Source organism: Dermacentor andersoni, chromosome 1 (genome assembly GCF_023375885.2).
Source record: "Dermacentor andersoni chromosome 1, qqDerAnde1_hic_scaffold, whole genome shotgun sequence".
Classification (NCBI taxonomy): Eukaryota; Metazoa; Arthropoda; class Arachnida; order Ixodida; family Ixodidae; genus Dermacentor; species Dermacentor andersoni.
The window spans coordinates 266740268-266765300 of record NC_092814.1 but is presented as its reverse complement, the minus strand read 5'-3'; the positions used below and the strand labels follow the sequence as shown (position 1 = coordinate 266765300).

The following is a 25033-nucleotide window of genomic DNA, read 5'->3' as shown; positions in this document are numbered from 1 at the left end:
TTTGTTTGTTCGCTTCACCCATCGCACGACAGAGCGCGTCATGCTTGCTCACCTATGATTGTTATTGTTTGCACTTGCTCAAACAGCCATCAATGTTTTGGTGATATTCCTTTATCGGCCCTTTTGTTTCCCTCGCCGTCTATATACTCTCTCTCTATCTCTCGGTACTCCATGGCTGCTGGCAGCTGTCCCACATGGTTTTTAGTTCCTATGTCATCAGCGTAATTTCCTTTTATCGTTTGCAGAACCTTTGTTCCATCCTTCATGGGCGTCTTGCTTTCTTTCGTTTTCTTACTTTCTCTAGAGACATACCGGGAACTCTCTCTATCGCAGCTCTCTCAACTCACCGTGCACTGCTGTGTATACTCACGCTTCCGAGGAGCAAAACCCGCGCACCGTGCAGCTGTGTACAGTCAGCGAGGCCGCTCGATGCCGCGTGTGGACTGTGTACACTGCTGTCCTCCCCCTCATCGCTCGGTGGCTGCCACAGCGACCGTCTCCTCGTCTGTGGTTTGCCCAGCTTTTGATTGGGGTTATACGTACGGACAGCTCGGCACCGGCGGCCCCGACCGTTACTCGCGCCGGCGGGGCTTGGATGGGCCGGGCAATGAGCGGCTTCCTTCTTTGCGGCGGCGACCCGTTATGCCAATTCGATGAGACGCCGCCCCACAGGCGCCTGGCATCGAGGGTGGGGGCCCGGGCGGCTGGCCCGGCGTGGTTATTTGGCGCCGAGTAGCCCCTATTTCGGGAGCGGAGAAAGGCGCCCACGCTGTCAGACCTCGTGGCGCGCACTCACTGGTGCAACACAACGGCGGGCCCGACCGCAGCAGGATGGGGCGGGCGGGCGCTTGATACGCGTGATTATATGGGCCGACGATTACGGTCGATCTGCTCCGCAGTGGGGTTCCCCTTGCCCGCTGTAGTACAGTGTACACTGCGTGCGCCTAGACGCTGGCTGCGTTTGCGCCGCGGAAGAGGAGCGGGCCTGCGGGAGAAAAATGTATTGTCTGCGTTCGTTTCTATTGCCCATTGTGCCGTCTGGTGCTTCGTCATATTCGCATTCTGGAATATAGAAGTTCACCAGATAAGCCCGCTTATGCGACTGTGCATGCGCCAGCTTCTTCTTTTTTTAGTACTGCTAAGCAGTTAGAAATGGGCACGAAGAGGAATTCGGCAGTGAAAGTAATTTGATGTGATAGTGTCGAATGGACAGACATTCGGTTCAGCTTCGCTGGCCAACCACCTTCACAGCGTGGATTAGAGCCACTTTTTTTTCATAAACAATTCTTAAATATAAATTTTACATTGGCAGCCTACGAGCCAGAGCGAGTGTCAAAACGTCCCACGTGACCACCTTCTGCGTCATCACGTCGCGGCACAGCGACCTCCAGGGAAACTAAACGGAAACTGGCTGTTGAAAAGCTAATGCATTAAATTGTTTATAGGACTCCCTGAGGTTTGCCGGTACTTTTGTTTTATGGGGAGCAGGGGCGATCTGAAGATCCGAAAATACCAATATACCGTGTCAGTGCTAGGTACAACTTCTTATAAATAGCAGTGCGTATACTAGCTTGGCAACGACCAGGTGCGCTCTGTGCGAGCAGTAATCTCAATTGCGCTCCACCCTGTTATTCCGTGTTGCACAACAGGGCACCCCGTTCACGGGCATTGAATGGGGCGCGTGCGTCGTCCGTTCCGTTACAGCAGCTCGTGTGTCGTATACACGTAGGTGTTTTAATTAGAGAGGTGTTCCGTCTTCGCCAATTCACTCTCCATGACTCTCAGGGTGTTTCTAAGGGGCGCATTTCATTTTGAAACAAGGCGCCGTTTGAATATTCCTATTCCAAATTCATTTGCATACCGAAATGCGACTTGGCTGATGAGGCACGAAGCCTTTATACAGTTAGTTATGCCTGTTGTAGGCCGCATCTAAGCGTGCAACTGCATCCGCGGTCGCAACAGCCGCGATTTCGTGCGCATCGCGTCGGTATACACAGCCCGTGTCAGGTGCTATATACACCTCGCAGCTTGCAACAGGCTTCGTGCTCAGCTTGGCGAAAAAAAGAAAAGAAAATCACGTCTATGAATGGCCCCCGAGCTTTCGAATAGGTGCTGCGGCAATATAACGCGTCTGGCGTTTCCCATATGCCGTGCCGGTCGCTCGGAGCCTAACGATGTTTTCCGTACGTCGGCAGTTTTGCGCGTGGCTTATGACGGAATGGCATTTCTGTCTTCAGCAAGTGTTTCGTCGCCCGTTACACGAAGTCGTGCTCACTAGATCCCGTCTACCGTGATCTCGATGTATCTGCTGCAACCCGAAAATCACGCATGAGTCCGTTGCATTCAATGCCCCATTCACTTGAGCCCGTAGGAGGAATGGCGCGAACAAGTGCATAGCGTTTTTACTGTTTTACATTACTTTATTATTGTGATCGTTTACAATTAAACCAGGAATGGTAAATCAAATCGTATAACAGCTTACTTTGTGCGAAGAGTATGTTCATGTCCCACCCACCCCACCTTTGTCCGCATAAAGCCATCGGTTATTGTCACAACAAATCAAGCCTGCGCAACGCGCAAAAGAAAACCATTGGTATGGTATATACGCCACGGTCGATCGCCCTTCGCATCGTTTCACACAGTTGCCTGAGAAAACGAGACTCGACTCGTTTAAAAGGAGAACAAGTATGTGCTACTTGAATCGTTACACGCTGGAGTTTCACTTGTATCGTTCTTCTCCGGCCTGCTCGCTGCATGAGACCGTCCGTGCCTCGGAGCTGACTGCGTCTTCTCTTTCTCCGGCGTGGCTCCTCGGCAGATGCGAACCTTGCTCCGGCGACCGTGCTGCCGACCGACCGCGCGAGATCGGCGGATCGTCTTTCGGGGGTGTTTCTTGGAGGCAAATGGCATAAACATAGGGAGCGGTGTGGGTAGACAGTTGCCTTGTGATATAGTTTATACGGAGCGCCTGTGCTCTGTGCTGACACAGTACTGCGCGGCCGTGCGGCGTGTCGCGTGTGCTGGCTCTCCTGGAAGCAAAGTGCGAGCATGCGTCCTTTTCCTCGATGACAAGCGTATTCGTGCGCGAAAGTCGTTCGCCGTTTTCCACGTCTGCACGCGTTTTCCCCGCGGCCGTCTCTCTCTGCACGCACGCAGACGCGCGCTCTGCGCCATCGATCATCGGGTTAGCCGCCGCTGTGTCCCGCTGCCGCGGCGAAGATGCTCGCCAGCGCGCGTTCGGTCGCGGCTGACTTGTCACGGCAGCGAGCGCGTGCTCGGTAGCCACGGCGTGCGCACGGTCCGGGGCGGCGAGGGGCAAGAAGCACCCGACGCTGCGGCAGCCGTCTTCGGCGGAACGAAATGTAGGTCGGTGCACCGCCGCTGACAACGACCCCTGCGCCTCTCGAGCCGACCTGACCCCGCGCGCGCCTTCTCGGGACTTGCTGCCGTGCATCCGCCGAGCGGCGTGGGCGCGGTTGCTCTCCTAGGAAGCGTTGCTGCTGGAGAACGCTCTTTTGTGTGTTGTACGTGCCCGTGCGCAGTAGTATACCTGTCGGCGCTGGGCGTTCGCAAAAGCGGACCGGCCGTGCCGCGAAAAATACTTTTCCGGCTCTCCTCCGCCCCCGCGCTGTGCGGTATTTTCGCCAGCCCCAACGGGAGTGACGATGCATTGGCTTGCTGCCACAGTTCCTTGCGGCAGATGGGCGAGTATAGCTTTCATCGCAGGCGGCTGAATGGTAAATGTTCTTCGTTTAGCCATCGATGGGATTGTTATGCGATTGAGGTTGTTCAAGGTATTGAATATTTTTTGTGTCCACAGGAACTGGAGTGTGAAGTGTACCGCGCACTGTTTGGGTCCTTCCATACTGTGGCCCTGAAGAGCAGCGCAGGTTGTTCGCGAAGCGTTACGCTGCCCGCGTCAAGTATATCCAGCGTACAGAGGAGAGGGGCTTCGATGTGTTTTTTCGTTTGAGCCTTGGAAAAACTACCTATGCTGTGCCGTTTTCCCGTCGTGCGGCCGCTGGTTTACGCTGTCAAGCTTGCCGGCCGGCAGCGTTAATAGAGAGTTTTAGAATAGGGGCCCCAATAGTTTGGGGCCCCAAACAGCTTTGCGGGTGTTAGCGTTGGGGCACGTAGGAGTGAGGAGTTTTAGAATAGGGTTTTACGTTTGCGGATAGCGTCTTGCGCTGGCAGCGCCACTATACGGCGTCAAAGAAAAGCTATTATAAATAATTAAATAAAATATACCATTTTATGATAGGAATAATAATTTTGACTTGCGTGTATTTGCGTTTAATTACAATTTAGAGGTTATTCTGTAAGCAGCAAATAATTAGTTGCGCTTAGTTTTGAGCAAACCAACTTTACTAGCCTTCACCAGCCAAGCTTAGCCGTGTTAGGCCTACGAGCCATAAAATCCACAATCGAATTCAATATCAGCGGCGTCTAATGAGTCAATCTTCATAACACACGCTAGTTGGGAGAAAGCGATAACTGCAGTCACTTCTCCTAGCTTGCGAACTTCACGCGTTACCGCGAATCGAACCCAGTTTTGTGCTAGGTTAGAGCCGTCGCTTCGATGGGTGCCGCCATGTTTGCCGACGCAAAGCTTTTGGGGACGCTATTTGGGCTCCCGCTAAATCGGTGAAATAGCGTTCCCAACGCAAAACCCAAACGCAGTTTGCGTCGTGCGCATGCGCAGTGGCTTCGACGCTATTTCTTTGGGGCCCCAAAACGTTTGGGGCCCCTATTCTAAAACTCCCTAATGCCTATCACCGGGAAATGATACTGGTTACTGTCTGCGCTTAAGTAACAGCGTGGTGCTAAACAGGGTCGACCGTTCTTTCTAATGGGCCGGTCGTGTAGTCCCTGCAGACTACAGACATCTTTTTGCAAAACCCGACCGTTACAACACCCTGCGCTAGCTGGTTGTCGGAACTCAGGCTGAGGTGAGCCAGAGTTCCGAGCCAGAGGCTGAGCTGAGTTGTAGATACTTGGCACTTCCAGAGAAATTTACAAATGCTTATGATTGATCGAGCGCTTCTACAGTGTACGTCGATCCTCTCACCATGATGTCTTTTTGCCGTTCGTGTGGCGGCCTTCCGTGCATGGATTCGGCTCATGTCGTGCGCGCGTGCGCGCTCTCACCCGCATGCACGCGTTCTCGTGGAAGCGGCCGGTTCAGCTGAACGCACGGTTTGTTTGTCCAGTGCAACTGAGCGAAGCACCTTTTCTCGAACAATCGCCCTACTTTGTCGCCCCACTTGTCGCTGCTCTTGCTCCTCCTTCTCTCCTTTGCTGTCGAGGTTTCTCGCAAGACTTGCACTCCGTAATTTCCCGCTCTCGATTGAGATATAGGTGCGTATTTGACGCGTGAATAGCTCTGATACTTCCTCAAAGGAGGAAAGAAAAGTGATGTGTGGCGTTCGAAAGCTATGGGACAGTTTGGAGGAAACCTGATACGGCAATCTGTGCTCGCGCTTGCGAACTCGCGCACAGACGCTCTCTCCGCTCGACGATGGGGTTGGCTTCTGCGCACTTTCGTATATATATCGCGATCTGTCGCACTTGGTCGTCTGTAGTGAGCGTACGGGTACTCTTGATCCACTGTATTCTAGCATTCTAGATCACGCTTGGTTGTTCCTAGGCCGCCGGCTGGATCCTCGGCCTTAATTTTGGCTTTGTAGACCGCGTGCTTTGGCATAGCGTATCGGCGTCGTATTCTGCGTTTCCCGAAGGATCTTCCTTCTGCTAACCCACCGTCGCACATCTCGCGAATCACCTCTTTCGGCCTTCCGGGTTTTGCGACAGTCTTCTTGCGCTGTGCGTGGCTTACCTTAATTTGGCTCGTGCCACTTCCTCTGCCTTCGACTTGCTCTTATTATTATTCTTTCTCGCTCTTTCTTTTTTCGCCGTTTGGCTAGAGCTGTTAATGTTAGGCCAGCTCGTGCCCTGACGTAGCAGTGCCTCCGCTCGCGGGACCCGCAAACGCGCAACTTGAGGCGGACGTCGCGGCCTTTTCCATATTAAGTGCTAAAGGAAACGTGTGCGCGTAAGGCGAACGCTCTCCCGTTTAGTGTTAGTCGTGTGCTTCTACTTCTTGGGCGGCATAATATAGCATACAAGTTGGCCTAGCTATCCACTCTTCGGCGGCCTTTTTTTCTTTTTTATTCTTAACGTCTCTAGTGTGCTGTTTCTGGATATTTCGTGAATAGCGAACGCTTTCTTGACGCCACCTTATTATACCTGTTAATAACGACGGCTAACTGTTCAAGATAACAGAAACGAGCAACGTGATGCTGTCTCTGCGGCAGTGAAGATGGAGGGAGAAGGGGCTGGCAGCGCATTATCTTGCTGTTTGCAGTGACAGCGCCGCCTCGAAGTGATTTTGCCGCGGCCTGCCCCGCAGCGATGACTGCTGGCGTGGCAGCCAAAACAGCTCTTGGCAGTAGTTTTGGTAACGACGAAAGAAGACGCGCTCCCTTCTCCGATTGCCGGCCGCCGCGCGGCAACTTCGCTCGATGAGAGCACGGGCCGCTCTCCGTCCACCGCCGGAGGAAGCGCCGCTGCGGGAGAGAGATTTATATAAGTGCGCGGCCACAGCTGGCGGCGGTGACGTCCCCGAAAAACGGGTTCGGGCGCCCACTGCGGATGCGACTGCTCATCCATCTCCACTATCGGCGGACGACGCGGGCCCCGTTTCGGGGGACTGACCACACAGGGCCATGTATTCTCCGCAGGAAGCGTGCCCGGCCCTAAGAAGTGGGCCGAAAACCCGGTCAAATCCAGCCCAAGGGGCACAGAACGTCGCCGAATGAGGCCCTAGATCTCTCGCGTGGACGGTCACTGAATCGCGCTGCAACGACACTTGCCGATGTAGACTGTCTCTGGCCGAAATTTTTCGAAGCCACTGTGCTTTGGCCGGAACTATCGCTACGTGCGCTGTTGCGGTGCTCCGTGTACAGCTTAAGAGGATGAGTCAAGCTGTACACCTTAGCCGGCACGTGACCCGGCCGAAGCTTCAACCACCTGCGCAGGCCTGAACTTTTTGGATTGTGTACAAAGTCAAAGAGGACTGGGCGCCCACCGTGTTTTGTGTGCGCGCGCCTAACACGTCATTGTGGACATGTGGACGGAGAAGAGGCGGCGCAAGTTGCGGTCGGACGAGGATGCTAGAATATATTTTCTGCCAAAATGGCGCTGCCCCTCCCCCCCCCTCCCCCCCCCCCCCCCTGCCCCCGAAGGCTACAGAGGCGCGCTTCGGTATATGGAGATTGAGTGAGCAGACAATTGGCCGTCAACCGCAACCAAAAGAGAATGATCGCCGCCGTACGAGACGAGCGAGCTTTTCTGGCGGGCAGTCGCTGCTGTGCCGGCCGACCGGACGCGCTGAATTCGCGACCCGCAGGCTTCTGTCAATTTCCGGAGCCGTCGCCGTGTGCGTGCCAGGGCGCAAACACGTCCCGTGCAGCTTCCTCGCCCTCCGTATTTTCTTTTGCTTCGGTCTTCTAACTCGCAGCGCCCGAATTGCGAGCGACGGCTGTGCACAGAGGTTCGGACGTTCGACCGGGGCCACGCGCCGGCGCCGCCTGGCATTTGTGATCGCCTCTCTCCACACGCGTTGGCCTTCTTTCGTTTTGTTCTTCTGGCGCGCGTGCGTTCCCGCAATGGCCGCCATCGATCAGCGGGTTACCCTAATTGTCCGCGCCGCTCCTCTCGCATGTCTCATCCCGTCCGTGCGCGCTGCGGGGGAGGCCTGCATGACGCTGGACGTCCGGTCTGCGGCCTCCTCTGTGCCCCTTCGGGGAGCACTCGTGCGCGCCGTCCGGCGAACGAGTTTCGTCCATTTCGAGGTCGCACCTGCGTGCACTTGTGCTGCTGCTGCCGTCACTGCCGCCGCCACCTCTGGACGCTCACGCTGCGGCAGCAGCAAGCAGCACGTTTCTCGACCGAGGAATCGTGCTTCTCCCAGGTCGTCGGATCTGCACCTGCGCAGCAGTGCTTGCAGCGATAATCGCGCCTAACGTTGCATTGCGCAGTCTGCATGTTCAGCTATACCGTCCGCACCCGCGACTCTTTGCAATCTGCCATCGCCTGCCATGTTTTATCCTGTCCATTTTGCCTTTATTGCCTCGTGCTAGTTATCTAGGGTACAGCTAGTTGTCGTCACTGTTCGTTGTGGTGAAGTTCGTTGGATCCGCTGATGCGGAGAGCCACGGAGCAATCATTTTGTTTCTCACTATCATTTTATGTCGTGCTTCTGATATTAGAATATGACTTACTTGGAAGCCGCCGCGGTAGCTTAGTGGCTATGACGCTGGGCTGAAGAGCTCAGGGTTGCGGATTCTATCATGGTCGGCGCGGCCGCACTTATACGTGTGGGAGGGGAGCGAAAAAAAAAGAAAAGAAACGCTAGTGTATTTAAATTTAGTTGACTTAGTTCAATATCAATCCCAAGTCTCTCACTTCGGCGTGCCTCATAATAATATCGTGGTTTTACCACGTAAAACCGCAGAATCTAATTTTAGTTATAACGTTCATGCTGTATAGTTTTGCAGTAAGACCAGCTCATTTTCCACAGAAGAGTTGCGGTGTAGAGTTGGCTATGTTACTACGGGCGAGTTCTTGGTTGCTGCTCTAGGCCGTGAATGGTTCAGCCTAGGCAAATTTGACGCGTGTAGGACGAAGTTATTTGGAGTAGCGAAGTAATGGTTCAGACGAATGCAAGTATTACAAACGTACGACTCCCCGCCTGGAAAATGTCCTTTCTTGAAGCGATACTCGCTGGCGAAGGCCTCCCCACTGGATTCCCTGAGTAGCCGCGCGTGTTTCTCTGTGCACGAAGCTGTGGTGGAGCGTTCCTGGTTAACATCATTGCCTTCTCTCTTATATCTCTAGTTGTATTTTCTGCCTCTCCTGTTGGCACGCGCGTCATTCACAACGATCTCGCACAGAACATGCTTATGTGGGCATACGTAGAGTTGCAAAAGAAATAGTAACGAAGTGCTGATTAGGAGGGTAAGCATTAGTGAAGCGTACATTGTGAACGACGATTTGTGAGAGCGTGGAAACACACTCTTCTAGAGATAACGGGAATATTCTATCGATGAAAGCTTACTGTAAATACAGTTGATATTTTATGAGCCATAGTTCACGCGGGCTTTACGCAGACAAGGCGCCATTGAGATGCCGTATACGGGCATTTCAACAGTAGGCCTCTCGTGGCTTGGAAGACGCGCTCGGTGCCTCATCACCGGCGCTTGTTTTTCTCGCGCGCCAGATCGCAGGCCGTGACGGCCGGCGCTCCATTTCGAAACCGAAATCGATCCTTCTTCTCCTACTAGTGGCCGGGCTAGTGAGGGCCGGGTTTGCTTGCGTCCGTCGGCGGTGAGGTCGGTCGTTGGCGCCGATAATCCAGAGGTGAAGCGATTGCTACAACCGGCTCGATCGAAAGGGGGCCGCTGGGGCCGGCGCGCCCGCCGAGCGCGACAACGTCGTGCGATAGTAGCGCACGCTGCGCTACCTGGCGGTGATGCCGGGCGGGCCACTCTCCCTCCCATCACAGCTGGCCGTCACGCGCTCTCTCCGTTGCAGCGACGACGGCGTCGACGCGAGAGGGAGAGTTGCCGCTGTGCGTTGTGTGCGCGCGCGCGCTGACTCACATTCGCTGCCGCTTCCAGTCGTCGTCGCCCATGCTGTCGGGTCGACCAGCGTTTTCCTCGGCGGTTCGTCGTCGTCGTCGCGGCGGCTTCGGGGCACCGATCTCCTCCGCGTTGTTAGTCGCCGGCACGGCTGCACCGCGCGAGCCTGCTGCAGATGACGACGAAAGTGGTGTGGCACGGCCGTCCGCACTCCATCTGGATTAGACTGCTGTGGACGTAGGCTGCTGCGCCTTGAGAAGCGACCGAGGCGCTACGTGTGCGACACGGGGAGCCACTGTGAGTCAATCAGCGGTCTTGTGTGTTTTTTTTTCTTGTTTTTTTCTAGTCCTTGCGCGGCAGGGTTAGTTATTGTTTCCTTGCGGCACATTCGTTTCTTCTCGCCTTGTGCGTGCGTGCGTGCCAGTTCTCGTCAGATGTGGTCGAAGATGCGCATGGCTGCGTTGGTCCGGGCGAGGCCGGACCAGATGTTCTTTTCTGCGCACCCCTGAACCTTTGAATGTGGACAGTGTAGTGCATGGTATGATTTGAATTTTTTTTAGATAGGATAACGATGCAACGAACGTTTGGCTAATTGCGTGGGACTCTTTGTAATGATTGCCTACCGTTACCGTGGGTTGATTGCATTACGCTGTGACTGATGTCTTCTCCTGCCGTATGTATTTCGCAGTGACACGGCCGAAATACATGCCGACGTGCCGAAAAAGATCGCGACTGAAGACGGGTTGCATGTTCGTTTCGTTGTGTCTACAGATTCCGATGGACAAGCTAGCACAGTGAGCATCCCCCCTCCTCCTCACCCCATTTTTTTTCCTTTTTTTCGTGTGCGCGCGTGTCATTTCATTGTTTTTGTCAGTCGGATTTAAAAGGCACGTTTGCTTCTGCGGGCGCTGTACGTAATAGGTGCGTTTTCAAGAAAGCACACCTGTTTCGTACCCCTATTGGAATTGAATACGTTTGCTTTTGAACACTACTCGCTACACATAGTGATAAGGGACTTGCAACAAAGCACCTGACATTCAGATATCGGCGGCTTGTACACCAAGTCTGCTTTACTTTCTGTGTCCGCGTTATCAAGAGTGGCCTCCTTCAGTTGTTGGGATGCTAACGGTTGTTGATATCGCGAGCGTTGACCCTCGCACTTTGGAGACGGCTTGATGGATTCGTGGCCGACGTGGGCGCTCTGTGTGCATTCTGGAATTGAACTAGTTTGTAGGTTAACTTGTAACACTATCCTTATAGTTGCGCCAGTGCATCGTTGCCCGTGTTTCTGTCTGGCGACACTTTGTCGCATTCAGTTAACGACGGAACTTAGTGCACGTGACGTCTTTGACAACTCCATATAGGCGAACTGCACGACCGCGACTGCGCTGCAATTTGGAAAACAGGGCAGCATTTCTTTATCCTCTTCTGTTACATATGTCTAGAATTGATTTTAGCGTGACAAGCTCCGAACACAAATTTAATACATTCGCTCTTGTTCAAGCAGAGTGCGCTTGCAAGTAGTTCGCAAATTTAACGCTCGGACAAAATACAGCCCCGTAATTTCTGTCTAGAGCGATAGGGCAATGTGCTGCTGAACGAAAACGGAAATTTGAGACCAGATTTAGTATTTCGCGAGACAGTGCTAGAGCTCGAGGAAAGCCACACGAATCTGCTACCGTATACCTGAAACGTTTCCTTTTCTTTACGCTTTCTTTTCATTTGAGCACAAGGATATAGCGCTCTGAACAGCCGTGGCGCGGCCTGTACAGTAGGTTGCACTGTTAAAATGAACACCAAATTGGCATTTTCAGGACTGATTACAGTTCAATTTTGACACGAAGACCCCGGCGAAATTTTTTTTAGCAATGTAAGTCTACCTTAATGCGCCACATCAAGCATGATTTTTTTATTGCGCAGTTGATATACGTTTAATATATGCTGGTTTGAATAAATATGAACTGTTCCCTCTAAGACTGAGTCATTAATATATTCGCGAAGTGGAATGATGTGAGTACTCTTCTGTCAAGCTGCGCGTCTGTAGCAGGCGCGCCGAGCTTGCTCTCTCTCGCAGCACCTTTCTGCAACGATCAATATGCGCTCGCTATAGTCGCACAGGAGCAGAATTGGTGACGTTATTTCTTTCCTTTTTTTTTTTGTCTCCGCTGACGTTGAGTGATAGTTGTTTTCCCCAGGCTGGCATGTTCTTTTTTTCCCTCGTGCGCATCGTCGTAGGGAGCTCCGCCTGCGTTCTCTTACCCGAAGGCAGGTTCTGCCAATGAAGTTTGTTTCCGCTTGCATCCATACTGTCACGGTGTAACACGAACGAGTGTAAAGAATGCCCGAAGCTATTAAGGTTTTCTTCAAGGATGCCTCTACTTCAGATGCACCTTGGCCTTCTATTTTTCAGCAGCCAAACCATTGTCTTGCGGTCATGGGCCCTCGTATTCCAAAGCGAAGGCGCTAGTGTCAGGTGGCGTTACTAGCACGCACAAACGAGTATCTCGCTTTGCCCTCCGAGTTGTCGATTGAACTGTTTCTCTGACATGTCTGTCGAAAACGTCGTTGTATATTATTATCAATCGGGCATTTCCGGAGTCTGTGTTGCGGGTCTTCAGGAATGATTTCATGCGCACTATTCTAAAACAAATAAAAATTCCGTCGAGACGTAAGCGACACAAATCTTGATTGTCGAATTTCAACAACTCTGTTCTTTTCTGTATCACATAGCTTCTGGAAGGCTCTGTCGTGTAGTCGCACGAGGCAAAAAAAAAAAAAAGAAGATAGCGTCCTGTATGTGCGGCGAGGCTGATAAACACATTTAGCGCACTGCGTAGAGCAGCTCTATGCACGTTGTCACCAGGTGCAGAGTAGCGACCTGCACTACAAGCTGCAGTATGTTATTATACTATATGAACCCCGTGAAGTGTATCTCGCGTACTTGCAGCTTTTGCCGTATATCCAGTTGTCATGTTTGCGGGAAGGCCATACCGTTCGTGCGATTACGGATGCGGCAGTCGCGCGCGCATTTGCATTGACCTGAAAGGATACCGTTGACAGGACTCGCCTACACCCGGCGTCGTGCGATCAACTGATGTGGCGAAACGTACACGAATACGAATCAGCACCGATTTGCAGCCTCGGTTTAGCGCACGGGAGGCGTCACGATTCGAACGCGACGCTGACGCAAGCATGTGATGCACAACCGGGAGCTCTGTGCTGAAAGCAAACGGCACAATAGGACACGCTTGGTGATCTCTGCGTTGGCAGTGGGGATGCGACGGGAGAGCTGCCTCGATTTTTTTTTTTCGTTTGCCTGGGTCGTGGCGTCAGGTTAGGTGTGCGGTTCCGTTTATATAGTGGCGTTTTCCCTCACAGTGATCTTGTCATGCGACTGACCGTTATAGTTCGCGGCCGGTCACCCACCGCGTTGGGCCCGTGTGGCTGTCTCGCGTTGTCCTTCCTGCCGCCTCGTATGTACCGCTTGCGCAGTTCACTGGGCGCAGCCGGCTCAACGCGGGCGCGGTTTACGGCCATCGCTGCTGCTGCCGCTTTGCGGAGTCAGCTCCCAGTGATGCTACAGAAGGGCGCGCTCGTAAAAAGCCCTTAATGGCCGGCTCGATAACGCAGGACGTTATGCCTGTAGGCGATTATGGACCATCCGTGACCGGTGCTCCGGAACCGTGCTTTACGTGGGCGTGTGTCGTGGCTTTTAAGTCTCGTAGACGTGCTGCGGATGGTGCATACCGGGACGCATCGCGAATGTTTAGAGCGGCACGAGTACCACTACGCACGGCCCCGCGAGAGCGAGCAGCTTGTATTGTGGTTGCAGCTACCGGCCGGGGCAAGCTGTATACCGTCGCCCTGGTCGTTTTTTGACCAACGCCGCGCGGGAAATAGCGCGGGCATGCTGCGCACTTGATTTACGCTCAACTGGACGACGCGTCGGGAAGGCGTGACGCGCTGTGGAGTCTTGAGCACCTGCTCTAGACACTTACGCCTCTTGTCTCGACGCGTGCTACAGCCCTGGGCTTTACGAGGCATTCTCCCTCCGCGAGGCGGTTGGCAGCTCCTTGGCACCGTTTCAAGTGTCCGACAACTGCCTCTTCGTTTAAGACGCCCCTCGCATTACGCGGAAGTAACGGTGCGTTATACAGTAAACTAGCTCGGCCGTGCATTTCGCCTCCGTACCCTCTTCTTTTTTGGCACCTTTCTTGTTACGGCGTGGAGTTGCATTCAAGCACCTATGGCAGCCACAACGATTGTGAACAGGCTGTTGGAACATTGCCTAAACGGAGCAAGATTAATGTGGCTATTCTTGTTCTGATGGAGATTTCGTGTTGCGCTGTACGTGTCTTCGTTGGCGTTTGTTGCTGTAGTAGCGGATTTCAGCAGGTCTAAGGCAATAAAAAAACCTTGGCGTCAGGCGATCGTATGCCTATTGATGTGACGACAGAGAGAGATAAACGGGATGGGAAAGGCAGGGAGGTTAACCGGATAAGATTCTAGTTTGCTAGCCTGCACTGGGGGAAGGGTAAGGGTCAATGAAAGACGAAATAATTTACTGCCTTATTACCCTTTCCATTCGTAAGGTACGTGTTTTCGTTTGCGTATTTAGTTTCGGCAGCAACGATTTCCCGATATCACGTTTTCTCTCGAGCGTTCGTGGTGATCGATGCCTTTTTTTTCTATCTGTTATATGCGCCATAGTGTATAGCGATATCACGCAGCTCACAGGAGACCGATGGCTGTTTTTTTCTCAAGCGGCTGCTTTTCTTTTTTCACCACTCTCTTCCTTATTGGACGAGCACTGCACTAAATAGTGGCTGACGACTGCCGTTCTTCAGAAAAAGAAGAAAAAAAAAAACGCGTGTATAGTGCCGCGGTGATTCCTACTTCTTTATTTTTCCAGTTTTGTCGGTGAGGTAGTTTTCAAACTTCGCTCGCCTTTTGCTGGTCCGCGATAATCGGAAACCTTTGTGCGTCCATCAATATCGGCGACATAATTCGAAGTGTCGAGGTGTATGCTGCACATGATGTCACGATCCCAAAAACGAATGGCTTTATATCGTTCCAATAAGTCAGGTACCGTGTTTGCTGCGACAGCACCCTTTTGGACGTCAAAGGTGCATATGAAAATGTGTTGCATGACGCTGTTCTTGACGCACTTGAGGCTCTAGGAATTGGAGGAAGGATTTTTCACTGCTTAATGAACTACCTTACAGGCCGGACCATATTTATGCCGACGACGGATGGGGAGACCAGTCGTCATCAAATCAGCCGTGGCGTTCCTCAAGAAGGCGTGCTCAGCCCTACGCTGTTCATTATAACCCTTATTGGACTCTCCGATATAGTTCGAGAGAGAGAGGCAGAGGAAAGATAGGGAGGTTAACCACAGATTATCTCCGCTTGGCTACCCTGTACCGGGGGAGGGGCAAAGGGATGCGATGGGTGAGAGAGAAAAAGAATAAAAAAAAATGAAACCACACGCGCGCGCACACACACACAGCAATACAGAACTGTTTCTGTGGGCACTATCAGGCAGTCTGCGAAGGCGTTCCTAGTGTTACGCAGTCTAACCGTCCAATCCTACGTCACACAGTGTGCAGTCACAACGTGTCACATAGTCCTGTGTCTTTTAAGTAACGCAGCAGCGCGTCCATAGCGGATCGCGCTGATGTTCGCGTAGGCCAATTTCCAAGGATGTTGTTTTCCGTTAGTGGGCGCTTGTCCAGTTGGTCTAGGGTGGCTGAGAGGGCTGATCTTTGCGGGTTGAAACGAGGGCACTGACAAAGGTGTGCGATTGTTTCGTTGCACCCGCAGAAGTCACAAAGTGGGCTGTTGGCCATTCCGATAAGAAAGGAGTACGCATTTGAACATGCTACTCCAAGCCATAGACGGACTAGAAGGGTGCAGTTACGTCGTGGAAAATCGGGCGGAATACGGAGCTGTAAATTAGGTTCCACGGTACGAAGGCGTGCACTTGGGAAGTGGATGAATTCCATTGAGCTAATGTTAATTCACGCGCAAGTGCGGAAATTCTTTCTCGCTGCGTCGGCTCTCGAAAGAGGAATGACAACGCAGTTGACGCTGTCATGAGCAGATCGGGCAGCTGCGTCCGCTCGATCATTACCATGTATGCCGCAGTGACTAGGCAACCACTGATATATTATATCGTGTCCTTCGTCAACTATGTGATGGTGGACTTCTATGATCTCTGCGACGAACTGCTCATCTGATCCATGGCGCATTGCTGAGAGTACACTCTGTAGAGCTGCCTTGCAATCACAGAAGATTTACCATGCATGGGGTGGTTCCTCCTGAATGAAAGGAAGAGTCGCACGCAGTGCTACCAGTTCAGCAGCTGTCGTTGCTAATAGATGTGACGTTTTTACCTGTATTTTGATGGATCTTGCTGGTATCACAACAGCGGCAGCTCAACTTGTAGGTGTGACTGAGCCATCAATGTAAAGATCTACGCGGTCACTGTGCACCTAATGTGGCCTGCTTCAGGGCAAACGACAGCGTGTTATAGCTTTCTTCGTGATTCCTGGGATGGTGAGGCGTATTTTAGGCTTGTGCAGGCACCATAAAGGTGAGGATGGTCTTGCTGCAGGCATCTAGTTCGATGGCAACGAGTTACGATTGGCAACAATTATACGACTGAAAGTTGTGTGTGGCCTTTCTGCAGGTAAAGCAGCAAGATGGTGAGAAGGTAGTCGGGCAACGTGCCGAATATGCGCCCTGAGAGCGTTGGTGGCTGAGTACGTTGATATTGGGTGATCTCGAGCTATGCCAATCGCTGCCACTGTAGACACACACTTCAGGAGACCGAGACACGTCCTTAGGGCTTGAACTTGTAGTCCCTGGAGTACTCGTAGGTTTGTTGTGCAGCTGTTACCAAGCACAGGGAGGCTGTGTCTCCCGAAACCGAGGAACAAGGCGTTACAAAGCTGCAGCATTGCCGCACCGATGTGCCCCGTGACTTTTCACCGACAAATTTGAGGAGATGTATTATTGTCACTAATCTCCTCTTTAGGTATGAAACGTGCGTGCTCCATGATAGGTCGCGGTCAATAATTACCCCTAAAAAGTGGTGTTTCCCTGCGTTTGCAATTGCTTGCCCATTGACACTTACAAAGTAAGATGTCATTGCCTTCCGAGTGAATGTAACAAGGAAACATTTTTCTGAAGACAGCTCTATGTTCTGTTTTCGCAAGTACAGTGATGTTAACGTAGCTGCCTTTTGTAGCCTTGCTCGTACCTGCAGTCGCGTTAAAACAGACGCCCAGATGCAGATGTCGTCGGCATAGATTGATACTTGAATTGTGTTTGGCAAGCATCTGACTAGGCCAACGAGCACTAGGTTGAATAGCGTCAGGCTCAACACCCCGCCTTGTGGTACTCTACGGAATGTTTGGTGTTGGGTCGTGGCGCCATCCTCGGTCATCACGAAGAAATGCCTGTCGATCAAATAACTGCACAGCCACTGAAAAGTGCGGCCACCGATTCCGGCTTCAGTCAGGGCCTCTATGATGGCATAATGTGCTACATTATCATAGGCGCCTTTTGTGTCAAGGAATAATGCCGCAGGGAGTCGTTTCAGACGTTTTTGATGTTGAATAAACGTGACCAAATCGATGACATTATCTATGGGTGAGCGCCCACGCCGGAAGCCAGCCATAGCATCTGGGTACACGTTGTAATTTTCTAGGTACCTTTCCAGGCGCGTCGAAATCATTCTTTCCATTATTTTCCCTGTGCAACTGGCCAGAGCGATGGGGCGGTGGAACGATAACAAATCTAACGGTGATTTACCAGGTTTGAGAAGTGGAATCAAGCGGCTGCATTTCCATTCACGTGGAACCAAACCGTTGCGCCAAGCCTCGTTGTAATGGCTTAGCAACACGAGTCGTGCTTTCTGCCCAAGACTGCCGAGCGCCGCATATATAGGTAACGGCGTCCAGCCTAGGTGACGAAGAGCGCCTGCAAGTCGCCAGTGCCGCTTCAAGCTCCTCCATCTAAACATCACACCCATGCGGGAATTCCGAGGCACATGAGTGGCACATGGTGTAAGTGCGCGTTGGGACTGCAAGCTGGCAAGTCTTGAGCGAAATTCTTCCGCAATCTCGATTTCTCTTCGACCTCGGTGCAAAGCGAGATATTTGAAAGGAACACGTACGCTGTTGCGGTGATACACGAAGTCCACGCACGGGTCTCCATATCTTGGATACGCGCTGACGTGGATCCAACGACTCGCAGAATCGTTTCCATCTTCGAGATTGCAGTGCATCAATGCGGCATTGGATATTCTTCTGCATCTGCCTTGCCTCTCTGGGATCGTGGATGGATTTAGTTCTCCTGTATCTTCTTTCAGCCCGCCAGCGAATCACTCGTATTCGCTGCAGTTCGGCTTCAAATTCTTCATATTTTGGGAAAGGCTGAAAACCACGCGTAGCCTCTTGCATGGCTTTTTGAATTTAGTGTTCCAGACTAGAATGGTTCCCTTTCTGACATACTTTCTCCATGTGTGACCCAAACGCCGACCAGTCAGTTCGCCGAGGAGTCGTGAAGGAATATTTAAATAGACCCTTAATCTTCAGGTATGTGGGAATATGGTCGCTTCCATGTGATTCGATGCCTGGGAACCATTGCACGTTTCTTTCAAGGCGCCGAGAAACCAGGGTCAAGTCTAGGCAGCTGCTGTATGTAAGCCCTCATAAATATGTCGGACTACCATCGTTGAGGCAGTAAAGGTAGTGCTGTGTGGTAAAAGACGCTAGTCTCCTTCCCCTGGAATCCATATTCAAGCTCCCCCAAAGCGGATGGTGAGCATTAAAATCTGCGGTGAGAATTGTAGGGTCGGGTGTCGCTGATAGCACGGCGTGCAGTCGTTTAGAGTCGGAGCAACTTGAAGGAGCAATGTAGACAGCGACGAGAGTGAACGTAAGCTTCTTCATTTTTACAATTAAGCAAACGTACTGGTTGTCATCGTGAGGCGGGACTGGATGCAACAGGTATGTCAGATCACATCTAATATATACAATGACTTTGCTCACATCACCACAGGTAGAGGACATGAATGCCTCATAGGCAGAAATGACATTTAGTCATGACATTCTGCACGTTCAGTTCGCAAATTACGAGGATTGGAAAACAGTTTTCGAAGACATCCGAAATCTGGCATTCTCGATTTGAGGCCGCGGACATTCCATTGCAATAGAGATGCTTTCCTGGCTTCCTTGTGGAAGGGCAGCGAGGGGCGGGCCATGGTGTTATGCTAAGCTTTCAAGCACTGGAGTCAGCGCGTCCAGTACTTGCAGTGCGCTACGAACAGTAGACACAGGACATTCGTGAGTGAATTTAGCATAACAATCACTTGGGAATCCTTGTCTCGCATGTGGTCAACTGCAGCGACATTGGACTTTAAAAGGCGAGTAATGTGCTATGGCTCCGGTGCGTGGCAGGTCTTCGGCAGTGCTGACTACGCCTCACTTGTTGAAGCATGAATAGCATGGCCGCTTTTTGCGCTGACATTCGTGCTCTTATTGGGGACAGATGGAACAGGAGGCGGCGTTGCCGAACGAAGCATCTCCCTTGAACCGGAAGAGGATTTGTAGACTTTCGTTTCCGGAAGCGATGTCGCCTTATCGCAGCAGGAGGATCTCTATGTGATGATCCGTTTCTGGCCATTTTTCTCAAGATTTTCTGTTCTTCCTTTAGGCGTGGACAGTCTTCTGAGGATGCAGCATGCGAACCTTGACAATTTGGGCACTTCAGCTACGTTGCACGGCAAGTGTCAGTGTCGTGTTGTTTGGAACATCGTGGGCATATATTTGAATTTCGGCAGACAACACTCACGTGTCCAATTCTTTGACACCTTCTGCACTGAAGTGGTTTGGGTACGAAAGGCCGCACCACATGCCGAAAGTGGCCGACCTTTACATATGATGGTAGGCAGTCACCTTTACAGACAAGCCTAACACAGGTCGAATTGCGAAGGCGCCGAGCTTGCAGTAAGGCAACACCATCTGTCGCAGGTTTGATTAAAATTGATAGATCGCTGTCGCTAATCGATACGTCAATATCATAAACAACGGAATGAGGTAGTGGCCATTGATATTGCCCAGGAGCTATACTGCCATCAAAGCATTGGCTGCGCTTCAGTTGTAGACCTCAATAGCCAGGGCATTCTTTCGATTATTAATTCGGAAAACCTCTCCAGGGACAAGAACCTCCAGAGAAACAGAAATCGCTTGTCGATTAAGGCGGTTGAGGTTGTCGGCAGGTGTGTCCGGCACAAAAAGAATTGTGTGCGCCGATGGGCTTCGCTGTGGCATGACGGTTGACTTACTTGACGAAGACCTTCCGCTGACGTTTCTTCTATTGGCCTTCCGGTGTACCACTCTTTCGAAGCCTTCATCATCTGAGGCGTCATCGCTTGAGCAGGAGTACAGCACAGTGCACTCGCTGTCAGCTTGACTTGGAGGGCAGTTTCTCTTCCTCGGGCCGGTTCCTGCCGAAGTAGACACGTCGTGTCGGCGTTCTGCCGACTCCACTTCCATTGCCGGGGCAATGGTAGCGGCGTCTCCCAGTAACACACGGGAAAAAAAGAAAACCGAAAATACTGCAGCGCGAAGGAACAGTGGTCTGTACAAGAATGACTTCGTCGTCGTCTTACCATAGTGCCAGAGACTACCAGTATGAGCCTATACGCTGACGATATCTACATAGGGGCTTCTGGTGTTTCGCAACCACAACTTCGTGCAAGACTGCAACAAGTGTCGGTCACGTCGAAGTAATTGCAGCAGCGAGATCTACAATTGGCGGTTGCGAAGTGTGCGGCTCTTGCATTTACACGCAAGGCGATGCACCGCTACCCGATTACGATTAACGATGCAGCCATACCGTACGTAACTCACCACAGATTCCTAGGAGTGACGATTGACCGAGACTTGTGCTGGCTTAGGCAAGTGTCGATGCTCAATTCCAAATTAGGCAGCCTCATACACACGCTTAAATATATTGCAGGCATGAAATGGGGCCCATCAGAGCGATCATTGCTTCAGCTGTATGAATAACTTTTTTGGTAAGCTACCTACGATACGTTTTATGGATTATTACAAATATCCGCCCCTCCTGCCTACGTACACTGGAGCTTACAAGCTCAGGCACTGAGAACATGTCTTAGTCTGCCACGCTGCTGTTCGAAAAAGGGCGTGATTGCGAAGCACGTGTACCTCCTGTAGACGCTTATCTTTCATCCGAACCTTTAAGGGTATATCTTCTCCTATTGATTCACCATGAACGTCACCCTGTATCGACGATTCGCATTCTACGTCCAGACAGCACTTTCTCGGAATCCCTTTCGCATCATTAGAGCGTCCTTCCCTCAGTTTTTACTACGGCAAAACCAGCGGCGGTACCAGCGTGGACTTTGTCAAAACCTTTGGTGAACCGATCCATTCCCGGAGTCAGGAGAAAATCACATATACCCTCATGTGGACTAAACACTTTATCACATATATCTGAAGAATATACCGCTTCCATACATATTATTACGATATGTATGCAACACACGCAACATTATATTTACTGACGGGCCGGTGTTAAAAACCACTTCAACCGCGCCATTCGTAATACCGAATACGAAGATATCAGTAACCGCTTCCTTCTCGACCACCAAACTACATCAACGAGCGCAGAGATTGTAGCCATTCAGGAGGAAATTCGTTATATCTCGATGGAGCCGCGTCAGACTTGGTCTATATTTTGCGATTCCAAGCCGGCACTCCAAGTGCTCGATTCAGCACTTAGACGAGGACCTTACTGTGTCCTTCCTCAGGAGGTGATCGATTCACACGATGTCCCCTTAAGAGCTGGTCATCGCATAACGTTCCAGTGGATTACGGGACACTGTGGCCTACGTGGAAATGAGCTCGCCGACGCGGAGGCGAAGATGGCCCACATTTATGTCGCACCAGTGCGCATCCCATTTTCACGACCAGACACTAATGCCCTATTGTACAGACTTCTGTGCGATAATACCGCAGTATACTAGGCTTCGCCAGGTCATCGTCATCGCCGCCATCACGAACTCGACCCAGAGATGAAAATACGGATACCGGCCACCATGAAAAGGTGCGATGCAAGCTTGCTTCACAGGTTACGATTAGGTGTGGCCTTCACCCGGCGATACCTGCATCTCATCGGCCGGGTGGACAGTCCGAATTGTGAGAAATGCGGTATTATTGAGGCGACAGAACACCTCTTGTGCATCTGCCCGCGATTTGATGCACAGAGAAAATCGCTGGCAGACATCTTGTCGAAATTTGTAGTAGCACCATTGACTGAAAATTGTTCTACTGGGACCTTCGCCTGATCCTCGTCATCAGCCTGATAGTCTGAAGGCTCTCAACAAATTTTTGCATGAGCGTTGACTGTACAAAGGACTTTGAAGAGTCTTGAACCGTGCAAGTTTTTCACCACCATCGTCATCCTCACAATCAACTTCTTCTCTATTCTATCTTTCTTCACCCGTTACCCTTCCCCAACGTAGCAGGTCAGAACATGGATTCAGGCAGACCTCTCAGCTTTTCTCTCATAATAAAGATATCTCTCTCTTGCTGCGACAGCTACCGCTGCCCACGAAGCACAGCTAGTGCTGTTTGCTTGCGTCGACATCATGGGCGGGCAATTCACATGGTGATGGGGAAAACCAACAAAAGTCCGGTGCTTCGTTTGAGACGCATTAACCCACATGTCATTCATGTCATCTTTATTCCCTGCTGCTGCTGTTGTTGTTGTTGTTGCTGCTGCTGTTGTTGTTGTTGCTACTGCTGCATGCCACTGCTGCTTTGATGCAGTTTCAAAGACAAAATTTTAACGATGGCACTCCATCCCGAGGCATTCAGCACGCTTGGTGCTGTAGTGAAAATGCCCAAAGAAAGCATTGCGATGCACGTATGTTCGACAGCGAAAGCATGCGCGACACAGAAGAGAATAAAATTATGTGATTTACGCACCATCAAATCCATGTAACTTGTGATGACAAAGCCGATGGCAATCGTTTTTTGCTTTCATTTTTTCTCGAATTTCCTGCAATTATCTTCGTTTTAGCCTGCAAAATCGCCACAAGTGCGACATTTATGTATGTAACTTTTGTGTAGGAATGGAGTCGACAGTGATGCTGTATATAAATAAGGGAAAAAGTAACAGCATAGGTATGGGTGTTTGCGGGGTTGCAAGAAGTTGTTCATGTCTAATGGCGCCTTGCTTATATGGGCGTAAAAGGCATCATCATCATCATCATCACCGTCTGGCGCATTGGCAATATATTCCGTGTAGAGAGGGAATACAGTCTCTGCAACAGGGTATTCCCTGCAAGCAGAGTTGTGCGAAAGTGCGCAGATGATGAAAATATTTGTTTCGGAATAAAGTAAACACTGACCGCATGCAGCAGCGGTGATTAACACCTTCGAAATCTCGTGTACAGTGCCACTTGTCGCTTACAGAAAATCTGTTTGCGGCATTGTTTAGGTGAAAACTAACCTAAATTGAACAATTATACTTACGTCAGTGTCGCAACGTGTTATTTGAATTATGCTATCATCATTAGCTGTACAGCGGAAAGTGGAACGCGGTCCTCTTCAATCTGCGGCTGGAAAACTGGAACGCTCGCATTCGTAACTGCGCTCATTCCGAAGGACACGTTCAGAAATGCTGCGGGGATAAAATGGCGGTGATTCGTCACCTTGTAACGTATGCGAACGGGCCACGATTGCGATTTTGATTATGTAAGGAGGCCGATCTGGATGTATATTACCCGCGGAATAACTGACCGTGCCAGAGACTTGCTCTTTACACTTCAATTTGCCTGCGACCCGCCGTGGTTGCTTAGGGGCTATGGTGTTGGGCTGCTGAGCACGAGGTCGCGAGATCGAATCCCGGCCACGGCGGCCGCATTTCGATGGGGGCGAAATGCGAAAACACCCGTGTGCTTAGATTTAGGTGCACGTTAAAGAACCCCAGGTGGTCGAAATTTCCGGAGTCCTCCACTACGGCGTGCCTCATCATCAGAAAGTGGTTTTGGCACGTCAACCCCATATTTTAATTTTTTTTTTCAATTTCTCTACAGTGCGTATAGCAGAAGAACGCTTTCGTTGCTGGTTGTGGAAAGGGCCCGCACTCGCATAGGATGACAGGTTATAGAACCGGTCGGGGCCACGTCTTTCATACAATGTATACTATGATACCACGGTATTTGCACGAGCAGCCGTTGCAATATCTGCCAGTGTGCGATGGTCAGTTGTGGTGTCTGAAAAGAAGGCTGGTTTCAACACGCTTAGCTACGAATATAGTACATGCATGCTTTCTTCTTTTCTTCCTTTTTGTCACTTGCCTTTTACGTTGATATTATTGCGGGACGGGGTAAATATCGTACCTTTTGAGACAGATGCAAAGAATAATCTTGGGACTAGAATTCGAATTGTTCTAACCGGGACGAGACGTTGTCGAACGTACATTTTGTTGGAGCGAGTGCGTCTGTAATGTCATTTGGCTACTTTCCGCGCATCTGGTTAGTGGGTCTCTAATCGCGGCCAGCTGGAAGTCGTAAGCCGAGAGGCTGCCCCCCCTTAGAAGCTTGAACATCAGTGTTGACGTGCTTGTCTGCATCAGCCTATGTTCACTTCTCAGCATTCGAAGCTGCCGCGCTTTAAGGTAAAATTGGGCAGGCTGAATAAGAAAATAATAAATCCGCACAGACGTAATTATCGTTCCTCGTTGTGTGTTTTATTGGCCATGTACACGTGGTCCGCGGTATGTCAGCTGGGAACTGCTCGTCGCGCGCAGTATAGGTGCGCGGGCCATCGCGGGCACATGCGTACCGCGCATGCGTCTTCCTGACCTTTTGAGCGACAGGGCCCCGGCTGTAGCGCGGCGTTTGCCGTTGCGTGGTCGCGTCGTCAGACGGGGTGCGCGCTGCACAAAGGTCTGCGTTCTTCCTTCTCCGTTCGGTCCCTCGGTGCGCGACTGGGGATCGCTTTTGTTCGCACCGGGGCGTCTTGTCTCCGCGAGGCATTTCGCCCAGTCACGTTCGCAAACCTCGGGTCTCGCTATGTTGAAAGGCCCGTCGCTTGCCCTCACGCCGTTTGCACTGCACGGGCTCCCGGGACCCGTCGTTTGTCTAGGCCCCAAACGGCTTCCTCTTTCGGCCGCGCCCGTTGCCGCTTCCTTTGGATACCGTGCCGTCATCATCCGACATTTAGTGCGGCGTCACGGAGGCCGGCCGGATTCTGCGCTCGACGAATGTTTAGCCTTCCACCGGGGCACACGTACTCACAGCTGTGTTGTGGCTGATGGGAAAAAAAAACTATACTGTGGCTGTCTTA

General features: G+C 51.4%; 1 protein-coding gene across 4 annotated transcripts in view; it reads left to right on the top strand.

The window, feature by feature from the left end:
• Positions 1-25033, top strand: part of LOC126547672 (uncharacterized) — a 422601-nt gene that overhangs the window by 340508 nt on the left and 57060 nt on the right. Inside the window, exon 1 of one of the 4 annotated variants that reach the window (XM_055063118.2) lies at positions 9549-9938. The exons of 2 other annotated variants lie outside the window; for them this stretch is intronic. The gene's annotated coding sequence lies outside the window, so the exon portion shown is untranslated. One more of the 4 variants, XM_055063119.1, reaches the window with a different exon arrangement.